Source organism: Anser anser (genome assembly GCF_964211835.1).
Source record: "Anser anser genome assembly, chromosome: 1".
Taxonomy (NCBI): Eukaryota; Metazoa; Chordata; class Aves; order Anseriformes; family Anatidae; genus Anser; species Anser anser.
In genome coordinates, this window is record NC_139720.1 from 193,870,870 (window position 1) to 193,882,007 (window position 11,138).

General features: G+C 39.2%; 1 long non-coding RNA gene across 2 annotated transcripts; it reads right to left on the reverse strand.

Moving 5' to 3' along the window:
- Positions 1 to 1,192: 1,192 nt before the first annotated feature.
- Positions 1,193 to 10,344, reverse strand: LOC310904162. Of its 2 annotated transcripts, XR_014588089.1 has the most exons (4): positions 7,880 to 10,344; positions 3,556 to 3,661; positions 2,514 to 2,570; positions 1,193 to 2,113 (listed from the first exon to the last, which is right to left on the reverse strand). It is a non-coding gene; the product is annotated as an uncharacterized lncRNA (long non-coding RNA). The 2 variants fall into 2 exon arrangements; XR_014588090.1 differs by having other exon boundaries at positions 1,193 to 2,570.
- Between the last annotated feature and the right edge of the window lie 794 nt (positions 10,345 to 11,138).

Genomic DNA, 11,138 nt, shown 5'->3' on the forward strand with positions numbered 1-11,138 from the left:
TCCACTCTCCCACTTGGACAGAGAACAATCAATAACAACTCTATTAGTACAGTTTTGCATTACAGTAGTTTGATCTAGGCCATGCTTCTGTAGGTTATTTATTAGAATTTCACTTACAGGAGTATCAAAAACGTTAGTCAGCATACAAAAGCATACACTGACTGCTTCTTCATCTATAAAACCAATTAACCTGACATAGTAATTAAATTATCTTGGTATGACTTGCTTTGTGCTGGCTGTTACTTTTGTTCTTTTTGGTTCTTATATGTAGTTTGTTCCAGTATTTTTACACAGAAAGACATTAGGCTGATTGGTTTAGAATTCCCTAGTTTCTTTTTTCTCTTCTTTTCTCTTCTTTTCTCTTTTTTCTTTTCTTTTCTTTTCTTTTCTTTTCTTTTCTTTTCTTTTCTTTTCTTTTCTTTTCTTTTCTTTTCTTTTCTTTTCTTTTCTTTTCTTTTCTTTTCTTTTCTTTTCTTTTCTTTTCTTTTCTTTTTTTCTTCTCTTCTCTTCTCTTCTCTTCTCTTCTCTTCTCTTCTCTTCTCTTCTCTTCTCTTCTCTTCTCTTCTCTTCTCTTCTCTTCTCTTCTCTTCTCTTCTCTTCTCTTCTCCTCTCTTCTCTTCTCTTCTCTTCTTTCTCTTCTTTCTCTTCTTTTCTCTTCTTTTCTCTTTTTTCTTGCCTTGCCTTTCCCTTGCCTTGCCTCACCTCGCCTCGCCTTTCCTCACCTCGCCTTTCCTTCCCTCACCTCACATTTCCTTTCCCCTCTCCTCTCCTCTCCTCTCCTCTCCTCTCCTCTCCTCTCCTCTCCTCTCCTCTCCTCTCCCTCCTCTCCTCTCCTCTCCTCTCCTCTCCTCTCCTCTCCTCTCCTCTCCTCTCCTCTCCTCTCCTCTCCTCTCCTCTCCTCTCCTCTCCTCTCCTCTCCTCTCCTCTCCTCTCCTCTCCTCTCCTCTCCTCTCCTCTCCTCTCCTCTCCTCTTTTTCTCTCATTACTTTTCACAAATTTTCAGATATAGTTGCTCACTACTTCCCCCTGTGCTTTAAGTATCCTAGATTGAAGTTACAATTTGAGAACCCACAGTTTGAAGTATTTTCTAATATGTTCTTTCTTATTTTAGGCTGAGTACTTACTCCTTTATCTATGGCAATGTGCCACCATCTGACACAATTGACCTTGGTGGTGGAAACTGATCCAAAAAAGCATTAAATTGTTAGTTCAGTTGACCATTTTCTTCTGTATTGATTAGTGAGATAATGCTTTTCTTGATAATTGTGTTATCACTAATGTAGTTAAATATACACATACTATTCCTTGAAGTTCTTACTTCACTACCTCCTTTTTGTGTGTTTGTGAGTGTGTCTTGGCCTCTCTCATTTTTGTACCTATATACTTATGCTATATATTTTTACTTCATCCTTGGCAATTCCATCTTTTTTGCACTTTCTCTGTGGTTCCTCCTTGTTTGAAAAGAATGAAAAAATCATGATTTAACTAACTTGGTCTCTGTGTACACTTACTATCTTTCCTACCTGATGAAACATTACACATTTGTATATTTAAATTCTTTCAGGAACTGGCATCTTGTCTCCAGTTTCTGCTTGCTTTTTTTTTTTTTTCCTTAAAGATCTTGGATTCTGTTTTCTAGGCCCTCTTTCCCAGGTTGTTGTGGTTTAACCCGGCCAGCAGCTAAACACCACACAGACGTTCGCTCACCCTCCCCACTCCCTGTCTGGGATGGGGGAAAGAAACGGGAAAGTGAAGCCTGTGAGTTGAGATAAAGACAGTTTATTAAGACAGGAAAATAATAATAATAACAATAATAATAATAATAATAGTATTACTAATAATAATGTGTACGAAACAAGTGATGCACAATGCAATTGCTCACCACCCGCTGACCGATGCCCAGCCTATTCCCGAGCAGCCGGCCCCCCCACCCCGGCCAGCCACCCCTATATATTGTTTAGCATGACGTCAGATGGTATGGAATACCCCTTTGGCCAGTTTGGGTCAGCTGTCCTGGGTCTGTCCCCTCCCAGCTCCTGCTGCACCCCTAGCCTGCTCGCTGGCAGGACAGAGCGAGAAGCCAAAAAGTCCTTGGCCTGGTGTAAGCACTGCTCTGCAACAATTAAAACATCAGCATGTTATCAGCGCTCTTCTCATCCTAATCCAAAACATAGCACCCTACCAGCTACTAGGAGGAAAATTAACTCTGTCCTAACTGAAACCAGGACACAGGTGTTCTCCGAACTTCCCATTTTCAACCTGTTCCTCACAACTGGTTAATACTTCATCTTGGAAAGCTTCAAGATGCTTTCCCCTTCAGTATCAAAAGATTTCATCAAAGCATTTTAGGACCTTATCAGACAGTCTGTATCCCACTGTGCTCTTTTCCCAACAAATAATAAGCCTAATTAATAAACTCTATTACTATCAAATAGTTGCACACAAGTAGTTACTCACAGCTTTTCGTTTGCTGATCTGTAATAGGTTCCCACCGCAGTAATACCCATACATACTTCCTGTATTCTTTGTCCAGAGATCTTCAGCAGGAGATGTCCTTCTTTCACCTGCAGCTTATAAAAAAAAAAAAAAAAAGAAAAAGAAAAAGTAAGCCTTTGCTTATTTCCTAACCCATTAGTATTCTACTTCCCTGAACCACAGTACAATATCTCTTATGCTGATTTGATCATAACTTGAGTTATGTATTAGACTTCCAGGTCTTTAAACACAGTCATTTAGAACTCAGCTGTATTTAAATGAAGGGGTGAGGGAAAGGGGTGTTCATCTTCTAAGCATCAGGAAGAATAGAGATTCATGGCTTCTCACACTAACTGTGAACATTCATTGGGCCTTCTGGTTATTTTAAGATATGCTCATCATCTTGTAAGTTCCTATGCTGCAAAGACCCAGAGGCTTCCCTACCCCTTCTTGTTCTACAGCGGGGATCAGCAAGTTCTCAGCCTAAAAGACATGACAAATCCCAGTTGTATTATCCACACATTATTTTAGAAAAGAAGACTGAGGGAAAACCTCATCACTCTCTACAACTACATGAAAGGAAGGAGGTTGAAGCAAGGTGGGTGTCATTTCTCAGGTGGGACAGGATAGGACATGAGGAAACAGCCTCAAGTTGTGCCAGGAAAGATTTAGATTAGACATCAGGAAGAATTTCTTCACAGAAAGAGTAGTCAGGCATTGGAACAGGCTGCCCAGAGAAGTGGTGGAGTCACCATCCCTGGAGGTATTTAAGAGACGTGTTGACATGCCACTTAGGGACAGAGTTTAGTGGCAGACTTAGTGTGAGGTCATGATCGGACTTGATGATCTTACGGGTCTTTCCCAACCTAAATGATTCTATGATTTTGGGGGCATCTTCTCCTAGCCTTTGAAGTAGCCTATGGACTCAGGTATATCATGACACAGGGTTCCCATTAGCTTCACTGTGGCTACTCGACTGGAGTAGTAACGCAGGGGCAGGGCTCGCCTTCCCCACCACCCTGGCAAACAGTGGCACTGATAACTTTATCCCCTCCCATACAGGCCTCAGGGGATGCCTACCTCCTCACAGTGACTACAGGAATCCACATTTCCCTCCAGAGAAGCAGGAGCAGGAAGGGTATGCAGAGATAGACAGTACTTCTCTGTAACCATGCTTTGCATGTTTCTGTGTGTGAAAGAAACCATCTGTGACTCCTTTTGTCTGTTCAAAGAGTTCTTCCTCTAAGTGGTGGTTGTTGTTCACACTTCTTATTTAGGCTAGGAGATAAAACATCTCTATCGTTCATACCTAATTTATGACTTCAATATTTCCTTTGCAACCACAAGACCAAAAATGTGCATTTTAAGTTGTAAATAAAAGTCTGAGATTTATATGTAAGTACACTCTTCCAGGAGGTAGACAGAAAGCACTGGGATCTAATATAGGGTTTAATCCCTCCCTAGATAAGTTTAGCTCTCAATGTCCTAAAAAAAAATTAGAATGCACTGTTCAAATCAGGTAGATTTTCTATCATGTTATTTGATAGGCTAACAATAAGATAGTAGGATAGACATTGAATAAGTAACTGTATTTTCAAAAGTGACACACCCATGGTAGTTCCAAATGGACTTAGTGGTAGTTGTTGGTTAGTATTGTCCAAAATCAAGCTATATATTTAGCAACTGGAATATGGACATAGGATAACAATTTTAGATTTCCATCAGAAAACTCCTATTTTTAAGGCTCTACTATGTGACTGTACAATCAGTTTCCAGCATATCAAAAAACTTCTTCTGCACGGTCAGATTAAACAATGATCTTTGCATGTGGCACATTTTTTTGTGAGAATGAAAATGTACTTGGAAATATCCCTATTTAAGTAATTTTCACAGTGCACTAGCTCAGAATCATTCTTGCTAATAATCTCTATACAGTGCAGTTGAAATTGTTACTCAGGTGCTTTAACTAAATAATAATAATAATAATAATAATAATAATAATAATAATCCTTTAGTTGGTTTCTGAAGACACCCCTCCTCTGCTTGATTTATAGGAACAGACCATAAGACCACAGTTTCACGTGGTGGTTGATCACATTTTAGGAAGTCTTGTAGTATAGGATTAAAAGCATTGCAGCTACATTACGCAAAGTCCTGAATTCATACAATCTCACAATGCAACTTCAAGTGTATGTAAAAAATGTGAAGGTTATCTTTGTCCTAGAGGATTTGATATTGGACCAGGTATTATCTCACCAAGCTACTTTTGATTTCATGCTGAATCAAACAACTTTTGTCCTGCTGTAGACTGTATGAAAAAGGATAGCCACTATAAAAGTACCATAAACACTGTATCAAGTGCTCTTGCAGTGTAATAGAAATGCCATTATTCTGTATTCAGGCTTGATCTAGATTAAATTTTTATGGTAAGGTGATCCAGTATGTAAAAGTTTGGAACCAAGTCCTAAGACTTCTCCCGATATTTTTAAGTGGGCAGTACTCCAGTAAGTGACCAGGATACTTACTGCTCTTGAAATACACTTGTCATAATTATTTATAGTTTTACTTAATTACAACCTCTGTTTCAGTAAAACATCCCATTCATTATTTTTCCAGAAGTTTTGAAAGTGGAAGGCAAAGTAAGATAGAAATTGATCCTTTTGAACAAGTGGATCCCAAGATCCAGATCCTACATAGTATTTGGCAATCAAACTATTTTAGTATCTTGAGTATTTTGGGTTGAAGTAATTTTACACACATATCAACATTGCACAGCACCTGGATTTTTTTCTACATCATCTGGAATTCAGAAGTAGTCAGTACAACTACTCTTACTAAAAATTTACTAAAATAAAATAGCATAGGACTGAAGAAAGAACTTAGATGGAACCTTAATGGTGCTGACAACAGTTCTACAACTGTAGTCATATGGTTTCTATAGCTAAGATTGAACAAATCGAGTTGCACATTTAAATACAGGAAAACAACAATGTATTATAGTGAAATAGCCAGGAAACTGGGAGACCTATCCTAGCTTCAGATGAGTAAATGGAGATTTAATGTTCTACCTTTTAACAATCAATTAAGTAACCACAGTTTCTTTCTACTTTACAGTTACCACCAAACAGTCTCTGACAACTTTATCTGGGAGATGAACAGAAATGGATTTGTATTAGTAACTAAGAAGAAATGCATAACTTTGAAAATCACATGGATAGGAACACCCGGTGTATGGCGATATTAGGATTGTCTTTGTAGGTTGATAATTTTGTGACCAGTTCCCAAACAGACCCACAGATAAGATCTTTAAACCTGTTGAATGGAGTAAAATGCGAAGTCAGGACATACAGTCCTATAAAAACATAAACTGGCAGCATCTTTAGCCTCTGAGAGCGGCAGTTAAGTTGGCTGAAGGATGCTCTTCTTTCTTCATTATTTCACTGTGTTACACAGGTAGCTGACTGCATAGTGATGATCTCTGAACCACTTTTCACTGTAATTCCTGCCATTCTACATAATTGCATATCAAGAAGACCTATATAATCTGTTATTTCTCTGCTGAGACTTCATTGAATTTTGATCCCTCTATGCCATTCATCCATTCATTTAAGCTACCTGGAGAATAAGTTTTGCACTTCTGTTTCTTACCACAAGTTCAGAAAAAAGAGTATTAGTTGCTTCTGATGGCCTTATTTGATTCCTCTGTATGATTTGAGCCTTATCCACACTTCTACAATGTATTCAGTTTTCCTTTTTGCGTTGTTTGCTCCTCTGATCCTTGAACATTTCTGTTGGGAGATGTAACAGATTCCTACCATAATATAGAAAATATATTTTAAATTCTTGATTAACTAAAAACTTTTGTAACACTCTCAGAACAGTCTGCATCTCAGGATGTTGGAATAGGCTTCCCTGAAGTGATTTTGAAATATACAAAGAATGTTTTATAACAGTAAATACAGTGCTTCTCACAGGCAGCTCTTCTCTAGGTTAAACATTCACACTGTCTGGATGGACTGCAGTCTGTGTTCACAGATTTATGCTTATTTTTTCAAATACAGTATCGCCCATTTTGCACAGTATGGTCTCCTGAAAGTTCACTTGGCAAGAAACAGTTCTTGCTAAGTATAAAGCGTGAAATCTGGCAATAAAGTTTTAAATTAAACCCAGTGTTTTTCAGCCTACATCCTGGCAACTGCTGTTTCACTAAAAAGCAGCAATTTGTAACCAGCACTATCTGTAGAGTGTAAGAGGGTACAAAATGAATGCTCATCTTTCTGCATTTAATGTTTTATTTATTTATTTAATAGACTATAGGGTTGTATAATACAATATCCAGTACTTGTATTGGTAACAGGATAAATCCAATGGTATAATGACATACCTAATCAAATGTTCTACACTGCAGTTTCACTTGAATATACGTTCCACGGTATCACTTAAGGGTATCACTTATTCCCACTGTGTTACTGACTTTATAATAAACATCTTAATATCTGTTTCAAAGAATTTGCATTTTAAGCATGTTCAGTTTAACTTTATATAGTCTAACATACTAATTAATATTGAGCTTTAAACAAGTTCCAAGAGATCAATCAGTATCTGCTGTAAAACGTATTGCAATTGTAGTTTGAAATGAAATTAAATTATAGAAATTGTATAAAAAAAGACTGTGCATATTGACATAATATCTAAGGCAGACTTTAGAAGGAAACAATTAGTTGAGAATATATATATCTACCCAAAACATTCCACTTAGCTTCCCTAGCACACACATTGCTTTTCCCTCCACTGTCAGAATTAGCTTGAGGCAATCTTAAAAAAAAAAAAAGTTCTCATTAGCTATTTGGATAAATATTATCGAGGAGCATTTAATATATTTCTTTGACAGACTTTTTAAAAATGAGCTTGTGCTACAGTAGCTTTTCTGAGATACCTAATGTTACTGTTATCTATGCTTTACTTCAAAACATCACCCCAACTCAACTCATTAGCTAAAAACTAATTAAATAGTACACATATAATACTCTAGAATTTATTTTGTGTTCGGAATGTTAGAAGTTTGAGTAGCTTGTATTACCTACTAGTTTTACAATCAATGTAGAATTTATGCAAGTATTTAGATAAGAGTACAAATATAAGTCCTTCTGTTGGGTCAGATCAGTCAGTGGCAACCTAAAAACCGTGTAAGTCTAAAGTGCAGATTGTAAGTGCCTTTATTTACTAAAGATTGATGTAATATGCTTTCCTTTAAAAGTTATTCTGATGAGGAGCACTTGAAAAAAAAAAAAAAAGCGTACTTCAAGAGATGCTATTGAATTAATAAAAAGTTATTTGTTTCATCCTTCTACACCTCACTTACAAGATGCATTGAATATACCTATGCTGCACCATGAAAACTAACCCAAAGCTGCTACCAAGGTCCCATTTCCCAGTGGGGATGATGGATGTGGAGCTGTGACTGAAGCATTTTCCCCATCCTGCCCCAGACCCCAAGGCAGACCCGAGCACATCCACAACCACTTTTTCAGGTTAACATTCCCAGAGCCAGTCAGTGCTGGCCACGACAAGGTGGCGGTGAATAGCGCAGGGCTGCCTGCAGCCCCTCTGCTGAGGGTACTGTGAATACTCTCCAGAAAAGGGTCTAATGGAAACAAGAATCAATAAAAAACGTTATCATCTCTCATATATATTTCTTGTTGAAGGAGCAGCAACTATCCTCAGTAAGTAGTGTGCAGGAGTGTGCATACAGGGGTACAAGGCACCGTCAAGCCAGGTGACGGAGGGCTGAGATGATCCCATGCTGGGAGATGGCCCCAAAACTTCCAGACCTGAGCACAGGCATCAGCGTAGTCACCTGCTTTACTACACACAAAAATAGAGAATATACTTCTGAAGATTTCCTCTTGAGTACAAAGTCAATTTTAAGATTATGTAAATCTTAGCCTAGCAATTAAAATTGATTGTATCCAAAGTGTATCTGTATACACTTTGCCCTCTTATGGGAATGCATGGATATCTCAGATTCCAGCGTTGTTGAAAATGGCAGGAACCTCAAGCTCCACTAACTTTTAGGGTGACATTTGGAGCTCGGTTTTACCTCACGACGACTTTCCCAAACGACCTGGAGCTTCACTCGCCACGCGGGTTTAGACAGCTCGGCGGCCCGCGCCCTCTTTAAAAATGGCGGCCGGCCCACGTAGACCCCGACGGGCGTGAAGTCGCTGTCGTCTTCGGGCCGCCATTTTGAGAGCGGCGGCTTTGTGGCGGGCTGGGCCCGGCGGGGGCTGGCGGGCGGGGAGCTCGAGCTCGGCCCGGGGAAAACAATGGCACAGGGTGGTTGTTCCGGAAAAAAAAAGGAGAAAAAAAAAAAAAAAAAGGCGCATCGGCCTGTGATCTCAGCCCCGTTGAGAAAAATGGGAGGCGAAGGCTTTGTGGAAGAGATCAATTATTCATGAGGATCCTTACAGGAGATGTGTGTCAGCCAGCCGCTGCTGACTGATAAGCCTCCAGTTACAGGGGGAAAAAGTAATAATTAAAAAAAAGGAATTGTGCCATCAGTGCAAAATAAGTGTTTTAAAAGACAGTCTATAGTAGTACATCTGCTAAAAAGATGGTAAGAGATTAGAATGAGGGATACATGGTGCCATGAACGGTTTTGAAATTGTAGACCAACGGTGAGAATTACCATATACATAACATGTGCGTGTGTGTGTGTATACATGTGTGTATGTGTAATATCATTAAAGCAATTCACCCTTTGAAAACCAAACTGGCCACTTACAGTAACTGCTGCTAAATCCATTGCTGTTCACATAGCCCAACTCCTCTACTTTGCCCTTTCAGCTGCCTACTATTCTACCGCCAATTTTTGTGCTGATTGCAAAGTATTTTACTTTTCACACCATTCAGCCTTCTGTCTTTTATGGAAGCTTTTAATGGTTTCCAGGTGGTAGTGTGATACCATGCTAGAGAAAATCGCTTCAGCCCTCAATGTATTTTGGTATTTTGACCAACCATCACCGTGTCCCTCAAGCGTTCTGGCTTGGGATTCAACTAACAACAGCAATATGAAGAAGCCATAGCGATGTTTCCATGCTGTCAGATGCAACACTTCCGTCCCACTGCATTTGCTCAGCAGGTCTTTATGTGCTGGTCCCCAGCACTGCTCATGCACCTTCTTTCTTCTAGCCTTCCAAACCAAGCAGATTTGTTTTTTTTTTTTATCATCCATGTTCTAGACCTGGCCATATCTGTTTTGGTAGGTGGGCTGGATGCCACCAGTTATTTTCTATTTTGTTCCTGTTATTGACCTGTATAGCTTCATACAATTCATGTGCAGCTTGGAAAGTTGCCTTTTGCCACCTTTTAATGTAACAACATGGTGGTTGACCTCACCATATGCTCAGTTGTGTGTAGTAACATCATGTCTTTGTCTATGATTATAGCAGAAAGTCTCTTTTGCCTTCTCAATTCAAATATATTTTTCATGGTTCCTTTGCTGTTCTTCTCAGAAGTAGGAGATCAGTTCTTTAAGTCCACTGATTACCAAATTAAGCTGATTTTTAGATGCTGAAAGGATGCAACCTCATGGCTCAAAACTGCCAAATCAGTGCTCCATTTCTCCACTTAGCTTTTGATATTCAGTCTTGCAGCTGTCCTTATGGCCAATTTTGCCTATGCTCAAATTATCTTCAGTGCAAAGCCACTTAAACTCAGCTGCAAGGCATAGGAGTAGTTTGCCAGAGTGTGGCCCTTCTGGCCCTGTCCAAGGAAAGTCTCCTCACTTCTTTCTACACCCTATCACAGCATAATGTGTGAGCATTGGGCTAGTTTGAGAAAAAGTGTCTCCACTAGGTCACAGCTGTCCCTTGAGTATCCATCAAGCCCATCTGCGAAAAGCTAAATTACTGACTTTTTGTCACCATACAGTTCCAGTTTGATTTGTCCATTCCAGTGGAATCAGACATGGGTCATTGGACATTCCAGGGTCCTGGAATACCACTGAGTTCCAGGTGCTTCTAGATCATGACTTTTTTTTTCCAAACTTCACACTGTTTTACCCACACTCTAAACTAGGCATTGATCCCTAGCCAGTAGGAACAGAAAAAACAGGCTTGGGCATGTGGGCATCCCATTGTGTAAATGCTATGGGTTGGTGCTTTTGCATGTGTGTGGTGCTTTGTACATTTTTTGCATTGCCCATATTGCAGTGTATGTTGCATTGAGGATACCTCATTGTGAGGCATCGTGATCACGAGCTGATTTGCAGAGTTATAATAGGGGTATCTGGCTTATAACTTCTTTTATTCTTTCCAGTCCTGTTCCTACAAGCAGTACATTCAGTCCTTTGCCTGATAAAACAATGACCACAGTGTCCCAATTTTTGTCACAATTGGAACACCTAATGAACAGTAGTTGCTTTGGGGATTTGTCCTGCTCACATTTCTTTCATAGGATAACTGGGATTTTGTGTGTGATAATATACTGTTAACCATGGGAATTTATACTTGAAGAGTTCTTTTCATCTGAGGATTCAGAGTGCTTGGAAGTTAATTCAGATTACAGTATATTACCCTTGTGAAGCAAGTAAACATTTTCCCCAGTGTAGAAACTGAGATATTAAGAACATCAAGAATTTGTAGACTGTATGTCCTGTAGAC